This window comes from Heterocephalus glaber, unplaced genomic scaffold (assembly GCF_053883595.1).
Source record: "Heterocephalus glaber isolate CG9 unplaced genomic scaffold, H.glaber_assembly_v1.0 deba00000621, whole genome shotgun sequence".
Classification (NCBI taxonomy): Eukaryota; Metazoa; Chordata; class Mammalia; order Rodentia; family Bathyergidae; genus Heterocephalus; species Heterocephalus glaber.
In genome coordinates, this window is record NW_028258153.1 from 31860975 (window position 1) to 31883839 (window position 22865).

General features: G+C 42.7%; 1 protein-coding gene across 2 annotated transcripts in view; it reads left to right on the plus strand.

Annotated features, from left to right (window-relative positions):
• Shc3 (SHC adaptor protein 3) overlaps positions 1 to 22865 on the plus strand; it is a 175310-nt gene that overhangs the window by 144422 nt on the left and 8023 nt on the right. The window lies entirely within an intron of this gene.

Genomic DNA, 22865 nt, shown 5'->3' on the forward strand with positions numbered 1-22865 from the left:
CGCATAGGAGTGAGAACCCTACTGTGAACTGTGCATGTGAGGGCTCTAGGTCACATCCTCCTTTGCATTATTCCGAAACCAATCCCCTCTCTCCTCATCCATAGAAAAATTCTCTTCCACTCAGCTAGTCCCTGGTGCTGCAAAGGTTGGGGACTGCAGCACTAGACCATAATCTCTATAAAGGTAGAAAATTGTTTATTGCAGCATCCCTCTACTCCTGGAGTAGCACCTGGTATGCAGTCGGTTTTCAGCAAGTATTGGATGAATGCTTGATCAACTCAGGCTCTTACAGTCTAGGAACTGAGTCTAAATCGCCAAGGAGGCTCCTGGGGGATGGAGATAGAGCAGGCATTGCACCTCCTAGCAGATGTAGAATCACAAACAACGTTTTTCAATACCATTAGCCCAGGGTTCCTTCTGCTTGCATGGGCTGTGTAGCATTCAGTCATGATCGCCTAAAAGAAAATAGGAGAGAAAATACGCAAGCAATTCTGTGGAAATACAAATATTTCAGTTAAAAATATTTGGTATTTAAAAACATGAAATGCTAAAAAATCTACTTAAGTATGTCATGATATAGAACAAAGCTTATTACATTTTTCAATTCACTCAGCCTTTCTGGACCAAAGAATGATTTTTTAAAAAGATGTGCACTACTAACAATATATTCATTATACACTGACAAATTGGATGCAGAAAGTGTAGAACATGAAGGGCGGCATTGTAATAACAGAGTTAAAGCAGGTGTCCGTGCAAGCAGTACCCAAAGTGCTGCTATTCATGACATCTTAATTTTGGCGGAGAAACTTGTAGTACCGTTGAGACTATTTGTCAAGTCATACCTAGTAATGACTGTTCTTTTAAGGGGCTTTTAGCTGGATCTGATTATCTAGTTTAATTGATCCTATAGAGGATCGCTGTAGCTGAAAAGAAAATGGAAATGGGAGACTTAATTAAAAACGTAACGCTGCTTCCTTGCTCTGAGGACACCAAAATAGACGCTGAACACATTCTCTTCAATATTTATTCATCTGATTTTCATGGTAATTGGTTGGTCCCTGACTATAAAGGAGGAAACTTGGCAGAACAGATTACTCAGAGAAAGAAGGATGCAAAATGGGTCTGCATCTAAATTTACTCCACAGTCTACCAACCCGCAAGCCCTCCCACTGTGCTCCGAGTCACTGGGTTCCTGGGTGATAAGGGCCACCTTTGGCTGCTTCTGAGCCTCCTTGCTAAAGTGTTGAAAACACCCTGAAATAGCAGTTGGAAAGAGCTGGTGATTAGGAGATGCAGTCCAGACCCCCTTTTTCACCCCTTGTCAACATCTTCTGAATCAGTCAGCCTGCCTATGTCTAAAATTGTCCCCTGAGTCACTCACTCATCACTGATTCATGCTGTTGGCCTCACAGGGCCAGCACGTGGGTTGGGCACTGTGCTTGCATTTGGAGGAGCTGCTACCCCACAGGTGACCGACTTCATTCACATGGTCTCAGCTTACTGCACATTTCAGAGCACAAGTTTATTCCCCATTAAACCACAAAACAGCAACAAAAGCCCCACCCTTCTTCATTTTCCAAGTTTTTCTTTTATCTTGAGAGTAATTTTAAAAACAGAGAGGATTTTTTGGATAAGGATCCAAAAATCCAGGCAAAAAAGGCAAAATAGATAAATGGCTTTGCATTGAATTAAAAGGCCTCTGCACAGCAAAGGAACCACTTAGCAGAGTAAAGAAACAGCCTAAGAATGGGAGAGCATATTCAGAAACTACTCATCTTATAAAGGATTAATATCTAGACTATGTAAAGAACTAAACTCAATAGAAAATCCAATTAAAAATTAAAAGCCCTAAATAGACATTTTTCAAAAGAAGAAATACAAAGGAGCAACAGGTGTGTGGAGAAATACTCACATCACCAATCATCACACTAAAATATCCTCTCAGCCCAGTTCAAATGACTATTTTTGTTTGTTTACTTTGTTTTTTGGTTTTTTTTGGTACCTGGGATTGAACTCGAGACCTTGCGCTTGTGAGGCTGGCGCCGGAACCACTGAACTAAATCCCTGGTCCTCAAATTACTATTATCAAAAAGACAAAAAATACCAAATGTGATAAAGATTCGGACAGAACCATTCCACCCCATTGGTGGGAATGTAAATTGTATAATCACTATGGAAAACAGTATAGAGGTTCCTCAAAAAAATTTTTTTTGATACCAGAGATTGAACTCGGGTCTTTGCGCTTGCAAAGCAGGTGATGGAACCACTGAGCTAAATCCCTGGTCCTCAAAATATTGGCAATAGAACTACTATATGATCCAGCAGTCTCACTACCCAACAAAAACGAGCTTTTCAGATCCATCTGCACACCCGTGTTCACTGCAGCATTGTTCACAACAGCCAAGATGTGGAAGCAAGCTAACAGACAGATGGGTAAAGAAAACATGGTACACACACGCAATGAAATACTGCTAAGCCCTAAAAAGAGTGAAATCCTGTGATTCACAACATACTGGATGAACCTAGAGGACATTAAAGCTCCTTAACCCTTCCGCAGAACAATGCCTCGCTCTTTTAAAATTCTCCTCGTCTCAAGCAGTCTAGGCAGTACTGGAGGAATAAAAACAATCTGCCCTCACATTGGTGTCACCTGGCAGAGCCAGGTCCTCTGTGTGTCCTTGGGTGACTCAGGACCCAGGTGGTGTCCATCTCATGGGTTTGTCTTCTCCACACGGAGTCTCAGAGGAGCAAGGGGCCACAGGAAGCTCACTGGCTCCCCATGGCCTCCCTGGGGAAGCAACACTGTCACCTCCACTAATCTCAACATGAGGACAGGAGGCTGAGCAATGCCTGGAGGGATATGGAGTCTTTGCCCAGCAAGATTAGCTCAGCAACATTCCTTTCACATTTTTATCCATGTGACTCCAAATAAAATACAACAGAAAAACACGTAAAGAAAAGCACTAGTCCCACAAGCCCCTGCACCTCTTCCTCGTTTCTGAGACATAACATCACTAGCCGTTTCTCTGAAGTTCCTTTGATGGAGACTCCATATCCCCATTCCAAAGCAATGTGCTTAAAGTGCTATTCATTGATTTAAACATTCAAGTATTATTTCTTGATGTTGCAAAGGGAAAACTAACATTTAGGTCATATTTGCTACTTCTTTCCATTTTGATGAGTTTTTAGTTTGTCTGCTGGTGGTTTGGTGCCTTTAGATTCCTAGAAATTTTCTCTCCTGTGCTGTTACCGATGGACAGCAGCATCTGGTGACGTCCTCCCTACCCTGGGGGGACAGGGTGGCCCTGCTAGCCCTTTGGAGTCACCTGTTTCACATCCCATCAAACTTTCTTGGCATTTTATGAGAGTATATGCTGAGAAGTTGTTTCCTTTGGAATCATTAAAGAAACACTTGAATTCTTGAAATGCAAAATGTCTGCCAATGAAGTCATCCTCCTGCATAGCTGTGATGCAGCCTCAAACCAAGGCTTGGACTTGACATGTCACTACCCTCTAACTCCAGAGCCTATTGGTGTTTCCCCAGTTGTCCCCAGTGATGTCCTTTGTTGGAGAAGGGTCCTGTCCAGAGTCACAGACTTGTGTGCCGAAGCTGCTTAGCCTCCTTCAGTCTGCAGCATTTCTCAGTTTAGGCTTGCCTGGTGCATCCTCCCTGTGACAGTTTGGACCCTAAGTGTCCCAAAGGCCCATATGGCTTGGTCTTCAGTTTGGTGCTGTTGGGGGGGGGCGGGGACTTGCAGGAATCAGGTCACTGGGGACATCTGGGCGCAGCCTCTCTGTCCCTTTGCCTCTTGCTCTCCATCAGGCCTCGTCTGCCATGTGCTGTTACCATAATGCACTGCACCACCACCGGCTCAAGTCAACAGGGCCCTGAACAGGGACCGGGAACAGAAATCTCTGAAACCATAGAGTAAAATAAATCTTTCCTACCTTAATTTTTTTTCCAGCTCTTTGGTTATGGCACTGAAAAGCTCGCTAATACAATAACCAATTTAAAAGGAATAAAGGTTTATTTTTGACTCACAGTTTTGGTGGTTTCAGGTGATGTTCCCTTGTCTCTGTTGTTTCTGGGCTGTGGTGAGGCAGAGCGTCATTGTAGGGAGGGTGTGCAAGAGGAAAGGTGCTCCCATATGGCAGCCGGGAAGGAGAGAGACAGAGCCAGAGAAGAAGGAGCTGGGGATCAAGATAAGTCCCCAGGTCACGCTTCCATGACCCACTCCCTTCAACGAGCCCCTCCTGTTTCCAGCACCTGCTGATAATGCTGTCAATTATGATCTCGTCCATGGATTAATCCATGGATGAAGTTAAAGTCTGCACCATCCAGTCACTTCTCCAGGCCCCACTCTGAAGGTTGCTGCATTGTCTCCAATGTCAATATCTCATTACCTGATTCTTTGGGGGACACTTCCCACTTAAACCATAACAGTTGTCGTGGCAGTGGAAAGTTGACCAACACTCTCTGTGGTTTGGGTCATATATTGTGCTGCTCTGTTGCAGAAATAATGTGGTGTCTCTCAGGGCATCCTGCCGGGCAGAAATGAAAGAGTTTGCTTTGGTCGCTTCATTAAAGAGATCTTTGCAAGGCTTCCCTATTGGACATTTATTCCTCTTCTCTGTGAAAATAAGACATATTTGGTGGGAGGATTTGGAAAATATCTAAATATTCTAGTTTTTAAACTTTAATCCTATCCATTTATTTATTTTTGTTGCGCGGATTGATTCATTGTTTCCTACCTCACTTGGTGGGTTTTAATTTCTTACTGTATTTATGTTGATGCCCCTTCAGACTGACTTCTGTGCCTGTTTGACACGTCTTCAGCATCATATAACATCTCCTTCCTTATGAAACAAAAGCATACAATGGGCTCACCTCCTCTGCCCTGGTCCTGCCAACAGCTATTTCTGCCCAGGGCTCCTGGTTCCTTTACTAGGGAATCGGTCATTAGAATCCAAAACCTGGGCACTGTCTGTATTTTTGTGGGGTTGTATAAGCAGTTTCCACCACTGTAATAAAATTTCTGAGAAATCAACTTAGAGGTACAAGATCCCAATGATGAATGTAACTGTATTTCATACCTAAAATGTACCAATAAAGTTAATGGGGAAAAAAAGAAAAGAAATCAACTGAGAAAAGGGAGAATGTTGATTTTAGCACATGATTTCAGAGGTTCTAGTCCATGGTTGTTTAACTCTATTGCTTTAGGCCTGAGGTAAAGCAGCACATCATGGCAGGAGTGTGTGGTGGAGGAATCAAAGAAGATAGAGCAAAAAATGGGCGGGGGTCCCAATATCGCCTTTATGGACACACCCCCAAAGACCTAACTTCCTCTCAGTACACTGCACCTCTTAAAGGTTCCACCACCTCCCTCCCAGTAGTGCCACAGGCTGGTGACCAAGGCTTTAACACATGGCCTTTAGAAACACTTATCCAAATTATAGGAGGGATGTTGCTGGCGCCAGACCACTTAATACAGAGTTAGTATACACACACACACACACACACTTGCATACACATTCACACACATACACACATATATCCTCCAACACACACCCATGTACACCTCTACATGTACACATACATATGTTAATATCTATATTTGTTTCTAAATGTATCTGTATATATTTGAAACCATGAATTCACAAGTTTTCCAATTCTGATCCAGTAACACAGAGTTCATTGTAAATTTTTTCTTTTCCATGTCTATAACTCCCTTCTCCAACAGTGAGTTACTTGATTCCCATTATCCATATCTTTACTTATTTGTCCAGCTCTTCACATGTAATCCTTCTTTCATCCTGGCTGTGGTCCCTCTTCTTCAGGGACTCCTTCCTCACCCTGTCATCCCCAGGTGGGCTCTCTCTAATTATACTCCACACCAGACTCCACCCTTTCCCTGGTGCCCTGTCCCCTGGGCTGTGCCACCTTCTCTCTGGTCTGGGTGCCCCCTCACCTGGCCTTTCCCACACCCTGCTGCTCTGCCATCCTGTGACCACCCTCTCCTCATGCTGCCTACACTCTGGGACCCACGTATGCCATTGTGGCTTCCCCCACTATTCATGCCAAGGGCACATATATGGCTTATTTGCCTTTTAGACTGATTATTAAGGAAGAAAAAAGGAATGGAAAGAAAAGGGAAGGAGGAAATTTTAAAGGTATTTTGTAACATATGCCAGGACTATCTCTTGTTATTTATCCTATAAATAACTTCATGCATCTCAACCAATAGGGACATTTAAGACAACACATAACATCTTTGTTCATCCAGCAAAACTAAAAACAATTAACATTAACTGAGCCTATATCCAGACTTTTTCTCTTTATCTCAAAAATGTTTATTTTATTATAAATTTGTTAGAATCAGAATCCAAGTGTGGTACACGTTTCATTTAGTTCCTCTTAACAGACTTTTATTCTATTCACAGCTTCTATTCTATTCTATTCTATTCTATTCCTTATTTTTCCTTCATACTAGTGATTTTTTGAAAAAAGTAAATTTGGCTGTGATTTCACTGTGCCTTCCTTGTGACATTGTTAATTCCTTTGTCTCCTGTAGTTTTTATAAACTGGCAAATGAAGAGTTGTTTTACACAGCTCTATTGAGATATAATCTACACAGCATACCCATTAAAAGTATATGATTCAATGGTTTTTATTATAGTCTTTGATATTTGTATCCGTTATTATTATTGATTTTAGAACATTTTCATCACCATGAAAAGAAAAGTCAGCTGGACATGGTGTTGCATGCCCATATTCTGCCTTAGGGCAGGAGAGTGGCAAGTTTGAGGCTGGTATGGGCCACATAACAAGACCATGTCTCAAAAAACAGAGACAAACAAACTCTGCTGTTCCATTTTTCACTGTCACTTATTTTCTGTCCTTAAGATTTTCCCATTCTGGACTTTAATATGGATAGACTAATATAATATGTGAGCTTTTGTGAGTAGCTTCTTCCACTCAGTATGTTTTCAGAGTTCATCTGAGTTGTAGCATGTGTTAGCCTTTCATTCTCTGTATGGCTGAATAACACTCTGTTGTATGAGTAGAGTACATTTTATTTTATTTGTTGGTGGACACTTTGGTTGTCTCCCGCATTCTGACTGTTACGTACGATGCTGCTATAAATGTTCATGTACTTTATGTGGACTTATGTTTTTGTTTCTCTTTGATAGCACCTAAGTTACCTGGTAAGCACAGTATTTTTTGAAAAACTGTCTAATTCTTTGAGACACTCTGTCTTTTCTCTATTATTTGAGAAACTGCCAGCCTGTTTTCCAGAGTGACTGCACTATTCTCCATTCCCACAGCAGCATGAGGGTCTGCTTCCTCCTCAGCCTCCTCAACATTCATTCTGATCTCAGTTTTTGGTGCTCACCATCCTACGGGATGCAAAGTGGTATCTCACTGTGGGTTTTATTTGCATTTTCCTGATGACTAAAAATGCAGAGTATCTCTTCATTTTTTTAATAAACCATTTGTATAACATTCTTAGAGAAAAGCCTATTTCAATTTTTTGTCCACTGGTTTTAATGGGATTTTTCTGTCTTTATCATTGAGATGTAAGAATTCTTTGTATATTCTAGATACAAGTCCCTTATCAGGTTGTCCTTCTACTTCCTTAGTGATATCCTTTGAAGCATAGAATTTTTTAATTTTAATGCTCTTCAATTTATCTTTACTTTTGTGCTTAGGCTTTTAGTGCCACATTTGAGAGAATTTTGTTTTTGTATTTTGCCAAATCCAAGATTGTTTAGATTTACCCCATGGTAAATGGTTTTCCTAATGGTTTTATTGGCTTAGCCCCTCATTTAGAACTTTGATCCACTGTGTGTGTGGCATATTAATATATTTTGCATATGGGTATCTAGTTATCTCAGCATCATTTGTTGAAAAGGCTGTTCTTTTTCCAGGAATGTTCCTGGCACTACTGCTGAATATCAGTTGATCTGGATACATAGTTGTATTTTAGAGTCTCAAGTCTATTCCATAGATCACTAAGTCTGTCCTTATGGAAGTACCTATGGCACTGAGTATTATTGCTAAATAATCTTTATTAGGTTGAGGAAATTCTTTTTATTCCTTGTTTGTTGAGTGTTTTTAACATTAAAGTGTTAGATTTGTCAAATACTTTTCTGTGTCTGTTGAGATGACTTGTGATTTTTGTTTTTTATACTATTGTGAGGTATTGTATTGACTGATTTTCAGATGCTAAAGCAACCTTGCATTCCTGGGATAAATTCCATTTGGTCATGCCTATATTATTTCTTATGCTAGAGATTTGGTTTGATAATATTTTCTTTGAGGTTTCTTTCTTTTTAAAATTCTTTTATTGATACACTTTAGGTATATAATACGTTTGCATTTATCATCGGGTGCTTGTACCTGTACATGATGTATCTTGGTTCTTATTTTTTTCCCATTACCTGTGCGCCCTTCACCCCCTCTACCCTTCCCTATTTACATAGACTTCATTTCCATTTTTTTCTCATAGTTTTTCCTTTCCCTTCTTTCTTTTCCCCTTCCCCTCCCACCACCCCTACACCTTTGGACCTTTTCCTATTTCATAGTATCAATTATTCGTTTTAATCATTTTAATCCTTATTTACGCTTTCAGTTTCTCATACTAGAGAAACTATTCGGTATTTACACGTGTGTCCTATTTATTTCACTTAATAATATGGCCTCAATATGCATCCATTTAGCTATAAACATCTCTAGTTTCTCGTTCTTTATGGATGAGTAGTACTCCATTTAATAAAAAAACCCGCATCTTCTTTATCCAGTTTCCAGTTGATAGGCACTTGGGCTCTTTCCAAGTTTTAGCTATTACAAACTGTGCCACTATAAACATGGGTGCACATATATCTCTGTGGTATGCTTTGAGGTTTCTTTCTATCAATATTCATAAGAGATATTAATCTTTAGTTGTTTTTTCTTTGTGACAGTTTCGTGTGGTTTTCATTAACAGGGTATGATGAACTCATAGAATGACTTTAGAAGTGCTCTCTCATCTCGTAGAAGAGTTAGTGAAGAATTGGTATGAATTCATTAGCTAGTAGGCAGAATCAGCAGTGAAACCATTTGGTCTGACCTTTTCTTTGTGGGTAGTTTATTGACCACTAATTCTCTTCGCTGTCATAGATTTATTCACATTTTCTATTTCTTCATGAATTGGTTTGGAAAGTTTGTGTTTTTCTAGGAATTTGTCCATCTCATCTAAATATCAGACTGGTTAGGATGTGTGAAGAATTTATATTCTGTTGTTGAAAGGAGTGTTTTATAGATATCTGTTAGGTCTAGTTGGTTTCTGATGTTGTTCAAGTCTTCTATTTCCTTGTTTGCCTTCTGTCTAGTTGTTCTGTCTATTATTAAAAGTGGAGCTGGGGATTTAGCTCAGTGGTGCCACTGCCTGCCTCGCAAGTGCAAGGTCCCGAGTTCAATCCCCGGTACCAAAAAAAAAACCAAAGTGGAACATGAAGTCTCTATTATTGTTGAATTGTCTACTTGTCCTTTCCTTTGTATCAGTTTTACTTCATGTATTTTGGTGCTCTGTTATGAAGTGTATATACATTTACAGTTGTTATACCTCCTAATGGTGTATCCTTCTGTATCTCTAGCAATATTTTTTGTTTTGAAGTCTGTTTTGGTCAGTATGAGGATATTCACTCTAGCTTTCTCATGGCTGCTATTTGCATGATACATCTTTTGCCATCCTTTTACTTTCAATCTGTCTGTATTTTTGATGCTAAAGGATGTCTCCTCCCTACAGCATATAGGGAGCATGTTTTTTATGTTCCCTGACACTCTGCCTTTGGATTGTAATGTTTTATCCATTCACTAACAATACTACCATTGATATAATTGAATTTATATCTTCTACTTAACTTTCTATTTTTAGTTGTCTCATGACTTTTTGTTTCTCTATTCCTTTTTTATTTTTGCCTTGAATGAATACTTTCTAAGGTAGCATTTTAATTTTTAGTGATTTTTTTTCCACTATGCTTTTTGAGATTTTTTTAAAGTAGTTTATCCAGAGTTTATCATATACATTTAAACTTGTCAAAATAAGCTTAAATAACCACAGTTCTTGTGATGTATAAGAATACTGCATTTATAGAGCTCTGTTCACTTTCCTCCTTTTGTGTGACGTCATAGTCACCTTCTCCATCCCTAAGGCAATACCTGCTAGCCACAACTGACAGGAGGAAAGGTTTATGTTAGCTCACAGTTTAGTCCATAGTCTGCTGCCTCCAGGACAGAAATAGCATGGGGAAGAACTTGGGGAAGGAAAGCTGCTCACATCATGGTGGCCAGGAAACAGAGGGAGAGAGGAGGATCTGGGGAGGGAGACGCACACTTCCAGATCACACCGGCCGTGACCTGCCTTTTTGACCAGTGCTCACCTCCCAACAGCATATTCAGCTGCTGAACTCACTGGTGCAATCCACCAGTGAGTATAGCACCCCAGTGATCCAACAACAACCCTCCAAAGGCCTCACCTCTGAGAACACGGGAGTCTGGAGGACATTCCAGATCCATACCACAGCATGTAATATTTATTGCCATATACCCACCTCCTCTGTGATGTTATTGGCCAATATATTATATGTCTATTACATTTCAATATGGTAGGTCCACTGTTTGAGAACTTTTTGTGCTATTGCCATTTTAATCAGTTAATTTTGACATTTCTAAATATGCTCTCCTTAAGAGAGGAAAGCTATGTTTTCCTTACATGTCATTACTGTATGTCACCACTATGGTGATTCCAGCTACTGTTTAGAACACAGTTAAAGTTTCATGGACTTTTCTAAAATGGACTCATAGGTTTCTAGGGCAAATCTATCATTGTAGGGATGAATTTCCATTAGACTCTTGGGTGAGTTTCAGCATAGTGTGTATCTTAAGTCTTCCTCTTTCTTGGCTTTCACTCACATTTTAGTGAACTGCTTACTTAAGTGCCTTTCTCAGAACAGGTAGATAAATATGAACTTTCTCATCCTTACATGTGTGAAAATGTATTTTGAAGTCACTTTTGATTCCCAGTAGGGGTGGTTGTGGCATGGCTTCTCTGATTTTTTATCCACTGTGATCCCTTTCTTCTGAAAATCTTTAGCTTTGTTTTCTGTCTGTTGTGCAATGATATTGTCATGAATCTACATATGTACCTTTTTCCATTCATTTTTCCAGGGGCTTGATAGCTCTTTCAATCTGAAGACCTGTTTATTTTTTTTCTTTAAATCAGAGCAGTTTTAATTATTATTCCTTTGATAATGTTCTTCCTTCTGCATTGTTCCTCTTGGAATGCCTAGGGACATGGTAAACCTAGACTGACTTGTCTCTTGTCTTTCATTCAAGTTTCCAGTTCTTTGAATATTTGCTCTATGATCTTAGAGGTTTTCTTAACTACTTTACAAACTTCTGTTTTCTCTCTATATATATGTTGTGTGTATAATATATATTTATGCAACTTTACAAATTATATATTCAATTTTAAAAGGATTTTTTTCCATACTGATAAACAAGCCCAGGACATTTGCACTGAGTTACAGCCCCAGAACTTCCTTTAATTTTTTATTTTGAGACACACACTGGCTAAGTCACTAAGTTGCCCAGACTAGATTCAATCTTGTGGTCTTCCTGCTTCAGCCCCCAGAATACTACAATTACAGGTGTATAATATCACACCCAGGTAATGTTTAAAATATTTTTGTTGTGCCCTGATTTTTTATGCATTTGTTACCTTTTTGACTTTTTGATGTTACTAATATGAGTTTATTATTTTTTCTATTTTCTAAGTCCTCTACTGAGGCAGGTTTGCTTGTCAGGATCTTTCTCTTGGTGCTGGTGTTTTTATATGTGTTCATTTTTGATGTATTCATTTTAGATAGATGCATATTTGGGAATAAGAGGCTGGGTTCACTAGTTTTCCTGACGTTGTTCTGTCTGTTGTGACACACACAACAGTCCCTCTAGTCTGTCCCCTCATCAGAAGCCTGGGTGAGATTATGTGCAGGGTGTGACAGGATGGGAGGAAGGATGGAGGGCTTGAATGCCAGTGCTGGGGTGCCAGATAGGTTAGACTTTAGGCTGAGAAGGTGCAAGGCAAAGAAACAGACCTGAGGACCAGTGGAACAGATTAGAAGATGCAGAAACAACTCCAGACACACTCAGCCACCTCATTTTTCACAAAGGAGCCAACCACCCTCACTGGAGGAAGGACAGCCTCTTTAATAAACAGTGCTGGAAAAACTGGGTTTCAACTTGCCAAAGATTAAAACTAGACCTATATCTCTCACCATGCACTAAACTAAAATCAAAATGGATTAAGGATCTAAATATTAAAACAGAAATGCTGAATCACTTGAAACAGAGGTTAGGTAGAACTCTTGAACATTGGTGTAGAAAAAGATTTTATGAACAAAACCTCAGTTGCCAGTGAACTAGCAGAAACAATCAACAACTGGGATCTCTTCTTATTAAAAGGCTTCTGCACAGCAAGCGAAACCACCAGCAGTGTGAAAAGACAACCCACAATGTGGGAAAAAATCTTCACCTGCTCTTCCTCAGACAAAGGTCTACTATCTAGAATCTATAAAGAATTTAAAAAATCAGACCTCCCAAATTTAAAGACCCAATACAAAAATGGGCATCTGAAATGAACAGACATTGCTCACACAAAAGAAGTAGAAATAGCAAATAAATGCATGAAAAAATGTTCAACATCACTGGCCATTCGAGAGATGCAAATGAAAACAATGCTAAGATTCCATCTCACTCCAGAAAGAATGGCTGCTATCAGGAAATCAACCAATAACAAATGCTGGCGGGGCTGTGGGGAAAGAGGAACCCTGCTCCACTTCTAGGGGGAGTGTAGACTGGTGCAACCACTGTGGAAATCAGTATGGAGATACCTCAAAGAACTAGGACTGGAAGTCCCATTTGACCCCTCTATTCCACTGCTGGGTATCTTCCCCAAAGAATTAAAAGAATCATACCACAGCGATATATGTGCACCCATGTTCATAGCAGCACAATTTGTAATAGCTAAAACTTGGAAATAGCCCAAATGCCCATCAACTGGAGACTGGATAAAGAAAATGTGGTTTTTTAAAATAAAATGGAGTACTACTCAGTCATAACAATGAGAAATTAGAGACATTTATAGCTAAGTGGATGCACATTGAGGTGATACTCTTAAGTGAAATAAATAGGACACACATGTGTAAATACCGAATAGTTTCTCTGGTGTGAGAAACTGAAAGTGTAAATAAGTACTAAAAATTATAATAGATAATGTGAAGTAGAAAGAAAAGGGGCAAAGGGGAAGGGGAAGTGGGAGGGCTAGGGGAAAGGAAAGAAGGGAATGGGATTAATATGAGAAAATGAAAAAATGGAAACAAAGTCTTTGTAAATAGGGAGGGATTGAGGGGTTGAAGGGAGGGCAGAGGAAGGGGAAAAAATAAGAACCAAGAGAGATTATGTACAGGTGCAAATTTCCCATGATGAATGTCATTATATTGTATACCTAATATGTACCAATAAAATAAAATTAAAAATAAAAGAAGGTGCAAGGGGCCTAGACTTTTAAGCTGAGTACATTATTTGGGTTCACCATGTTTCTCCCATGCCTTAATTCTCCCTAGACAGCATGTTCGGTGTCTTTGGGTGAATATTGCCTTATCTCTTCCCTGAAGGTAAAGGGCTGGTCTGACTAGAAGAAACAGGGGCAGAGGGGGCAGCAGCTCAGTATCTGCAGCCTATTCCCTTCCTGCTGGGGTGTGGATTAGCTCCAAGCTCCTGCTGCATGGCCTGATCTTGCTCTTCCAACATGCTCCCATCTCTGTTAGCCACCACTGCATCTTTCTCCTCCTTCTGTTTTATAAGTTTGTTCCCCCACCCTCTTTTTCCTAGGTTTAGGACGGTGGTGTATGGCAAGTGCCTATGTTCCTAACTGATAAGAAACATCAGTGCCTTACTCATCACTCATGAAGGATTTGAAAATCAAGCACAGTAAAAGAAATTAAAACATGTTAGTATCTTCCTCTCTCAGTGATCAGTAAGGAATTTTCCTTGCTCCTTTCTAATACTGCAAGTGGTCAGGACTGATGCGTCTTGTCCCACAGAACTTGGCGCTTGTGCATCCCTAGCTTCTCTGATGTGGCTCTGGAGAGGTTCTGATCGGTCACTGTTTCTTAGGAATTTCCTTTTTGGTCACTACAATCAGCTCTCTTTCCCTTTTCATTCTTTATTGTCAGAAACAGACTTGGTGAGTCGTGCATGTTTGGGTATGATGAGGTGAGGACATCTTGGTACCTTGATACTAGGAAAGGAAGGGCAGCTATGATCTGAAGGAAGGGCCTGGAGGTTGAACAAAAGGGAGCCGAAGGGATTTCTCCTCTGGTCAGGAAACCAAGGAAGTAGGTAGTGAGGACCCATCCAGGGTGGAGATTCAGGGTCCAGCTCACCATCCGGGTGGGTAACAAGTGTTCATGTGGGGTGAGGAATGACTGGGAGTGTGTGAGCAATAGACATGCGAAGTCCTGGGCATCGTAGCTGGGGGAACAGCACTGTGGCCCAACCAGTACAACTGGAAGGACCTTGCAGAGCATGGTGGTGCACACCTGTGATCCCAGGACTCAGGAGGCGGAGGCAGGAGGGTCGCTGTGAGTTTGAGGCCAGCCTGTACTACTCAAAAACAAAAACACCACCAACAACAAAAGTCAAAGGACCTTGATTTTTAACTCCAAACCTGGGGAGGCATGGGCAGTGTCTGGGTTTCGTCTACATCCCACCTCATTTCAGTTGGATGCAGACAGAAGCCCGTGGGTGTGCCTGAGTCTCTCAGTGCACCCCGCTGAAGCTGGGAAAGCAGACAAAGGGCAGCAGCTCTGTGCACACATGCTGTCCCCACAAAGTGCGAGTTTAAATCAGGACACGTTTCCATCTGCTGGCTTTGCCTGTCCTAGTGTGACCCTGTGGAAGAGGCCAGATAGCATCACCTTGTCACTGATCAAGTGAACAATCTTTACAGTGTTTCTGGCTGCCTTCAAGGCCATACCACTTGTGCTTCTAAGGCAACACAAGTCCCGCAGTCTGCAGCCTAGGACGCTGTTTCCTTCCCACCCCCTGCCCAGCCAGCACATCTCCCTTCTCTTTTTCCTTCTGTAAATACCCACTGAATGGCTCAGAAGAACTCCCAAAGCTTCCCCACCTACACATTTCTTGGTGGTGCCCCTCCTCCTGCACTGCCAGCCGGAGACTCTGCTAATGTCACCCCCTGCTGTAAATCTTTCTGCAATGCTGTAGCCTCTAGGGTGTGGTGAAATTGCCCAGGATTCTAAGAAAAAGCTATCACACCAGCAATGACCGGAGCACTTCTCAGGCATGGGCTGTGCTCACGCCAGGTATGAATTAATCACTGAATTTCAACCATGGGCCTGCACCATGGGACGCCTGATAGCTGCTATGCTGAGAGGTTGGCTACTTGCCCCTGAGCACTGTCAGGAGGGGGGACTTGTTACTTATTACTTGTTACTGGGCCAGGCTGCTTCTCTTTGGGGTCACAGGAAAGACAGTCGGTACTAGCAAGGTGCTCCCGGGCATCCCAGAGAGGAAGAGCTGGGCATCCAGACTGTTTATATGTCAGTGTCCTGAGTCTCTTTGAGTGGTGAGAGAGGCTGAGTGAACCAAGAAGGTCTTGGTGTTAATTCTGTTAACACAGGGAAGATCTATTAGGAAGTTTACCGGATGAGCACAGCACATAAGCAATAGAAGCAGGGCTTGAACCCAAGACCTGTGATTTCTTATGCAGTGGTCCTTCCCCTGCACAGCAGTATCATCTGACCTGTCCTATGCAAGGCTACTGAAACAGAGTAGATAATGTGGGGATGAATGCAGTTTGAAAGATTAATTTTCACCTCATTTCTGAGTGGTACATGAAGATGGGAAGTGCTATAGTTTGGCTCTGGGATGCCCCTCCAACTCTAGTTATACAGGCCTGTCCTTGCCTTGGAGCCCTTATTAAGTGGGTCCTAGTGGAGGGAAGTAAGGTCACTGGGGATGTGTTGTAGGGAACAGGGAAAGGGGACATTACCAGAACCTCTGCAGTTAGTCCTGGTCTCCTGCAAGCCACAGCAGCACACGGCGAATTACAGGAAAGGTAGAAAAATGAGACTGAGAAGAAGCTGAGCTTAGGGTCTGATCAGTGCTGCTCTGAAAAGACAAAAGCCCCCAGCTTACCGCACCTTTTATTCAGTACTCAGTACATCAGGAGAAACAAATGTAACAAATGACTTGCAGAGAGTTCAGTACATCCTGCGTAAATAAGATGTAACAATCCAAGATCAAGGAGGAACTGAGTAGATGTTTGTTCCTCCCAGGATGTTCTCAGGTCCCAGGATGTTTCTTGTCCTGGAGAATCACAGACAGCATCACCGGATCATTGAGGTCTCAGTTGTGACCGGAGGCCAAAATGCAATTATGTCTCGGAATTCTATAGCTGGGTTGTAGGCAGGAGAACTCGGCTAACCAAATGATTTTTCCCTAAAATTATGTAACATTGCTCCTGACAATGTGTCACTGAGGGGGTATTGGAACCCAGATGTCTTCCTTTTTCTCTCTTCCTGGCTGTGTGGGAGCCGCTTTGTTCCACCACACACTGCTACTGTGATGTGCTGCCCCCTACAGGCCCCCAAGTAAGGGAGCCCAGCAGCCATGAACTGAAACCTCCGCAGCTCTGAGCCAAAGTAAACACTTTATACAGTGATGGTCGTAGGTGTTTTGTTACAGTGATCGAAAGCTGATGAACACAGGAAGTGAAAGAAAAATAATCATAAAGGATTTCCTCCTCTCCCAAGCCAAACCAATTTCTGGAGGTCTGGAGAATAGAAATAGTGAGATGGTTATAGCCTCAAACATGGATTTGGAAAATCAGAACAAATTTTATATTTGTTAAGTTTTAAATCTTGTGTTTGTTTGATTGCTTGCTTATTTACCTTTTCATTTATAAAGATTGAAACCAGGCCCTTTGCACTGAGCTACGTACATCTTTAGTTTTTTGTTTTGAGTCTCTAAGTTGTTAAGTTGCCCAGGGTGGGCTCAAACTTGTGAGCTTCTCACCCCAGTCTCCTGGAGCTCATAGAGCACAGGTGTGCATTACCATGCCTGGATTTGTTAATTATTTGATCACTACTTTTACATTATTTCTCAGTTTCTAAGGCAGCCTTGTTCCCAAAAAACTCAGCCCTTCTGCATGCCTGTGCTCAATTCCTTTCCATTGAGCTTATCTCTTTTGTCTGTGGGATTTGAGTTTCCTCTATTTTCAGACTTTTAAAAAATGATTAAAAATATTGTAAGCAGCTCTGAGACCATGCTGATAAGCCTCATCGAACTGGCTGTTCCTGATAGCTATCCAATCTCGGGAACAGATCAGAGTCGGATTTATCCAAGGCCCCAGTCTGATCTTTGTCTGATAGTTTGCATCACACGGAGAAAGCCTGTAGCTGCCCTCTCCCTCTGCGAGGCCAGGAGTGTCTGCCATACGCAGGCCTATCACAGGCCAAGCCACCCCCCGTGATACAACAGGCATGGAGAATGGTGTGGCGCCTTGGCACCCACGCCATGTGTCTCTGGCTGGGCACTGCAGCAGGAGCAGCCCTATCCCTGCATCCTTGTCTCCTTGCATCTCCTTCCGAGTATCTGGAGCCCTGGGTGATAGAGAGGGTTCAAGGGCTGTTCAGGCTGCTGCCTGGAGCCTTTCTGGGACCAATTCTGGCTTAGTCATGGTCCGTCCCTGCAGGGAGTGGCACCCGGGGAGAAATCTCTGCTCAGGAGAATGAACTAAGGCTTCTGCTCACTGGGTAACCTGCCGACTTCCATTGTTGGTGTTGTGCTTTGATCACTACAAAAGGATATGGAGATCCTGGTGCCACCATGACTATTCAGTCATCTCCAGCTACAGGCAAGTCGTGTGACTTGCCTCGGGTACAAAGGACCATCTCCCAGTCCTGTTTTGGTAAGTCCCCTGGACAGAGTAGAGTTCCTACAAGTACTCTGGGGCCTGCCCCCTCCTGCCTTATTGTAGGATGCATATAGGGTTCTGTGAGATAGAGTTGTTTGGTGACTATGAAGAAAATATTTGCAGATACTAATGTTGAAGGCACCTCCTATTTCGAAAACCTCCAAGTCCCCACCATTGTGTTCTTTGGCCACAAGGGGGTGCTGGACGCGCACAGTGAACACCTTGTGGGGCTGTAAGGGCCTCACCTGGGAGAGCTCTAGGCAAGGAGTGCAGACCTCTGCTCTCTTCCTAGATCCAAGCAGCCTGCTGCAAGTGCCCACTGCTCACTTCCCCTCCTGGGATTCCTCTTCTCCAGCTTCGCTCTGGGTTCTTGGAGTTTCATAAAGGTTTGGGTTCACATGCGCAGTGGCTGTGTCCTCCCTGGGCCAGTTTGCTGGGCCTGGGCCCCTCCCATCTGTGGGTGCACTTGGTGCTATCTCTGGTCACTGAAGGCAGGCGATAGGGGGTGGCATGCATGGGTTAGGGATGCAGACAGCTTTGGGTCCACTGAGTGTAGAGGTCCCAGCCTCCCCCCACATAGCAGTGGAATGAAGACTTCCTTTGTGGTTTCCTCTGTGACCCATAAGGGGGTGTTGTAGAGGCCTTGTGGTGGCAGGACATCTCCCAAGGTAGCCTGAGCTTCCACAGTGGGACCAGGATCATGGCTGAGCTTTGGGGGACAGGGAGAGCCCCAAAGATGAGAGATTATTCTACCCAGCTGCAGGGATCCTGAGATACGGTTCCAAGGTGGAGCTGGTGGTGATGCTCCATAGGAAGTAATCGGTGTGCAGTCTTCCCTGTGGGTTCCACATCTGCAATTCAACCAACTGCACGTCTCTGGGCAAAAACTTGTGAGTGTACTAAACATGTGTGGAGTTTTTCTTTATTTCTTTCTTGTATTATTCCCTAAACTATTTAATAGTATTTACAGGGTCAGGGATTTAGCTCAGTGGTTCTGCCGCCTACCTCGCAAGTGTAAGGTCCCGAGTTTGATCCCCGGTACCAAAAAAAAAAAAAAATAGTACTTACATTGTCTTAGGTATTCATAGCCTAAAAATGATTTAAAGCTTACAGAAGCATTGTGTCATTTTATAGGAGGGACATGAGCCTCCTTGGACTTTGGTGTCTGTGGGGATCTTGCTTTAATGCCTCCTGGATCCTGGCCCCGGAAGCTGTCAGGACCCGGGCATAGGCCATGGGCAGAGGAAGAGCCTTTAAGATCCCACCAGCCTTTTGCAGACCCATGGGAGTGTACAGAAATGATAAGTCGCTGTGATTATCCAAAAGCATGGGGGCCCACACCCCCAGGCGTGGTGGGAACGTTCCCCTCCACCGTGCCAGCTCCCATCGTCTAGCCTCACCTCTGCCCTCCCGCTTGCATCACTCTGGGGGTAATGGCTGCTGACCACAGCCCCACAAAGCCAAGTGCACCTGTCTGTCCCCTCCAGGGATGAGGGCTCACTCCACTAACCTGCTGCAGAGCTTGCCTGGAGACTGTATGAAAAGAAGGAACTCCTTGTTGGCAATAGTGGTCTACCAAAATACAGCCAAAGAGACACCCCTTACCATGAGCAGCTCTAGAAGCTCTGAAGTAGCCTTGTTAGAAGAGGTGAGATGCTGCTTTCTCTCTTCTGCAGAATCCTACCTCACCTCCTCTACCTGCTCCCCCCAGAAGCCTCCTCTCAGCACTGTCAGGTTGGATATTCAATCCGGTCTTTTTTTAAGTAGGCTTTTTTTGTATTAAATTCTTTTATTGGTACATTGTAGGTATACAACACAATTACATTTCTCATTGGGAATTGTACCTTTACATAATGCACCTTGGTTCCTCTTTTTTCCCCATTCCTAGTCCTCCCTTCACGCCCTCCACCCTTCCCTATTTAGGAAGACTTTATTTCCATTTTTTCCATTTCTCATTATTTTTCCATTCCCTTCTTTCCTTTCCCCTGCCCCTCCCACTACCCCTACCCCTTTGGACCTTTTCTGCCTATTTTGCATTATCGATTATTCATTCTAATCATTGGTACATTTTAGGTATACAGTATAATGACATTCATCATTGGAAATTTGCACCTTTACATAGTCTCTCTTGGTTCTTATTTTTCACCCTTCACCAGCCTCCCTTCAACCCCTCCAGTCCTCCCTATTTACAAAGATTTTGTTCCTATTTTTCCATTTTCTCATATTAATCCCATTCCCTTCTTTCCTTTCCCCTAGCCCTCCCACTTCCTTCCCCTTTGTCCCTTTTCTTCCTATTTCACATGACCTATTATACATTTAGTCCTTATTTACACTTTCAGTTTCTCACACCAGAGAAACTATTCGGTATTTACACATGTGTGTCCTATTTATTTCACTTAAGAGTATCGCCTCAATGTGCATCCACTTAACTATAAATGTCTCTAATTTCTCATTTTTTATGGCTGAGTAGTACTCCATTTTATAAAAGAACCACATTTTCTTTATCCAGTCTCCAGTTCATGGGCATTTGGGCTATTTCCAAGTTTTAGTTATCACAAACTGTGCTGCTATGAACATGGGTGCACATATATCACTGTGGTATGATTCTTTAATTCTTTGGGGAAGATCCCCAGCAGGGGAATAGCTGGGTCAAATGGGACTTCTAGTCCTAGTTCTTTGAGGTATCTCCATACTGATTTCCACAGTGCTTGCACCAGTCTACACTCCCACCAGCAGTGGAGCAGGGTTCCTCTTTCCCCACAGCCCTGCCAGTATTTGTTATTGGTTGATTTCATGATAGCAGCCATTCTTTCTGGAGTGAGGTGGAATCTTAGCATTGTTTTCATTTGCATCTCTCGAATGACCAGTGATGTTGAACATTTTTTCATGCATTTATTTGCTATTTCTACTTCTTTGTGTGAGCAATGTCTGTTCATTTCAGATGCCCATTTTCAGATTGGGTCTTTAAATTTGGGAGGTCTGATCTTTTTAAGTTCTTTATAGATTCGAGATAGTAGACCTTTGTCTGAGGAAAAGCAGATGAAGATTTTTTCCCACATTGTGGGTTGTCTTTTCACACTGCTGGTGGTTTCTCTTTCTGTGCAGAAGCCTTTTAATAAGAAGAGATCCCACTTGTTGATTGTTTGTGCTAGTTCATGGGCAACTGAGGTTTAGTTCATAAAATGTTTTCCTACACCGATGTCTTCAAGAATTCTACCTAACCTCTGTTCCAACTGGTTCAGAGTTTCTATTTTAATATTTAGATCTTTAATCCATTTTGATTTTAGTTTAGTTCATGGTGAGAGATATAGGTCTAGTTTTAATCTTTGGCAAGTTGAAGCCCAATTTTTCCAGCACCATTTATTAAAGAGGCTATCTTTCCTCCAGTGAGGGTGTTTGACTCCTTTATCAAAGATGAGATGGCTGAGTGTGTCTGGCGTTGTTTCTGCATCTTCTAATCTGTTTCACTGGTCCTCAAGCCTGTTTTTTTGCCAGTACCATTTTAAAAATTCATTATTGAGGATTAAACCCAGGGCATTTGCACTGAGTTACATTCACAATCCTTTCTTAATTTTTTTCCTTTTTTTCTTTTGAGACAGGGTCTTACTAAGTTGTTATATTGTTCAGACTTGGCTGGCACTTGTAATCATCCTGCCTCAACTTCCCAGAGTGTTGGGATTGCAAGCCCTGCTTAGATTTGATTTTTCAGAGAAATTTCAGGTTCATGCACTGAGTGCATGAGTTACAGATTTTCTGTGTAAACCCTGTCCTCCTCCGTGTGAGCTTCTCCCCATCAGCATCCTCACTAGAGTGGCCCAACTGTTACAGCTGATCAACTAATAGTGAAACATCATTGCCCAGAGTTCCTAGCTTCCATTAGGGCTCATTCATTCTTGGAGTTGTATAATGACCCATGTCTCCCCGTTAGAGCATCTTAGAGAGTATTTTCACTCCCCTACACATGCCCTTGCCTATTTATCCTTCCCTCCCCCCCCACTGGCCCTAGCAGCCACTGATCATTTTGTTGTCTCCATAGTTCTGCATTTTCCAGAATGTGACAGTTAAAATCATATCGAGCATCAGACCATCGTCTTCTCAGATCAGCATCTTTCACTTTGTAATAGGTATTTACGTTTCCTCCATGTCTTTTCAGGGCTTGGTGGCTCCTTTCTTTTCAGTGCCCTATCGATTGCATTCCGCTGCATGAGTGTCCTGTGGTTTATCTGTCACCCTACCGAGGAGCATCTTGGTTGCCTCTAAGTTTTGTCAACTATGAACAGAGCTGGAGTACAAATCTGAGTGCACAAAAGCTGGCTGCCCTGTGGGAGGAGGGAGTCCTGGTAACTCATGGGGACTTGGGGAAAGGGGTCTCTTAAGCTGGGCATGCATGACCTGTGAAGGGTTCAGGTCCAGCCAGGCTGTCCACTTCCAGTCTTGTCTCCCACTTTTCAAAGGAGCACATCCCAGGAGACTCAGAGACTGCTGTCCCTCTCTGCACCTTCTTCAGCGGCAGGCTACACCAGTGAATGTGCCTGCTCAGGCTGGAGACCATGATGGTCTCAGGGGTGCCATGCAGGCCAGCTAACAGGGTAATGTGTTAAACCTCCTGGTCCCTGTGCTTTTATTCAGGAACAGTTCACAGGGCATGTGCTGCACTAGGCTCTACTACTGCAACCCTGGGAACATGTGTCCTCCTTACCCTCCTGGGGAGACTCGCAGCTTCTCTGGTGGGAGATCCACAGAATACTGGGGTTGTACAGGGCAGGTGAGGGAAAGGGGCTCCCTGGAGGGACTGAGCCAGGTCCCAGGTGGAAGAAGCAAATT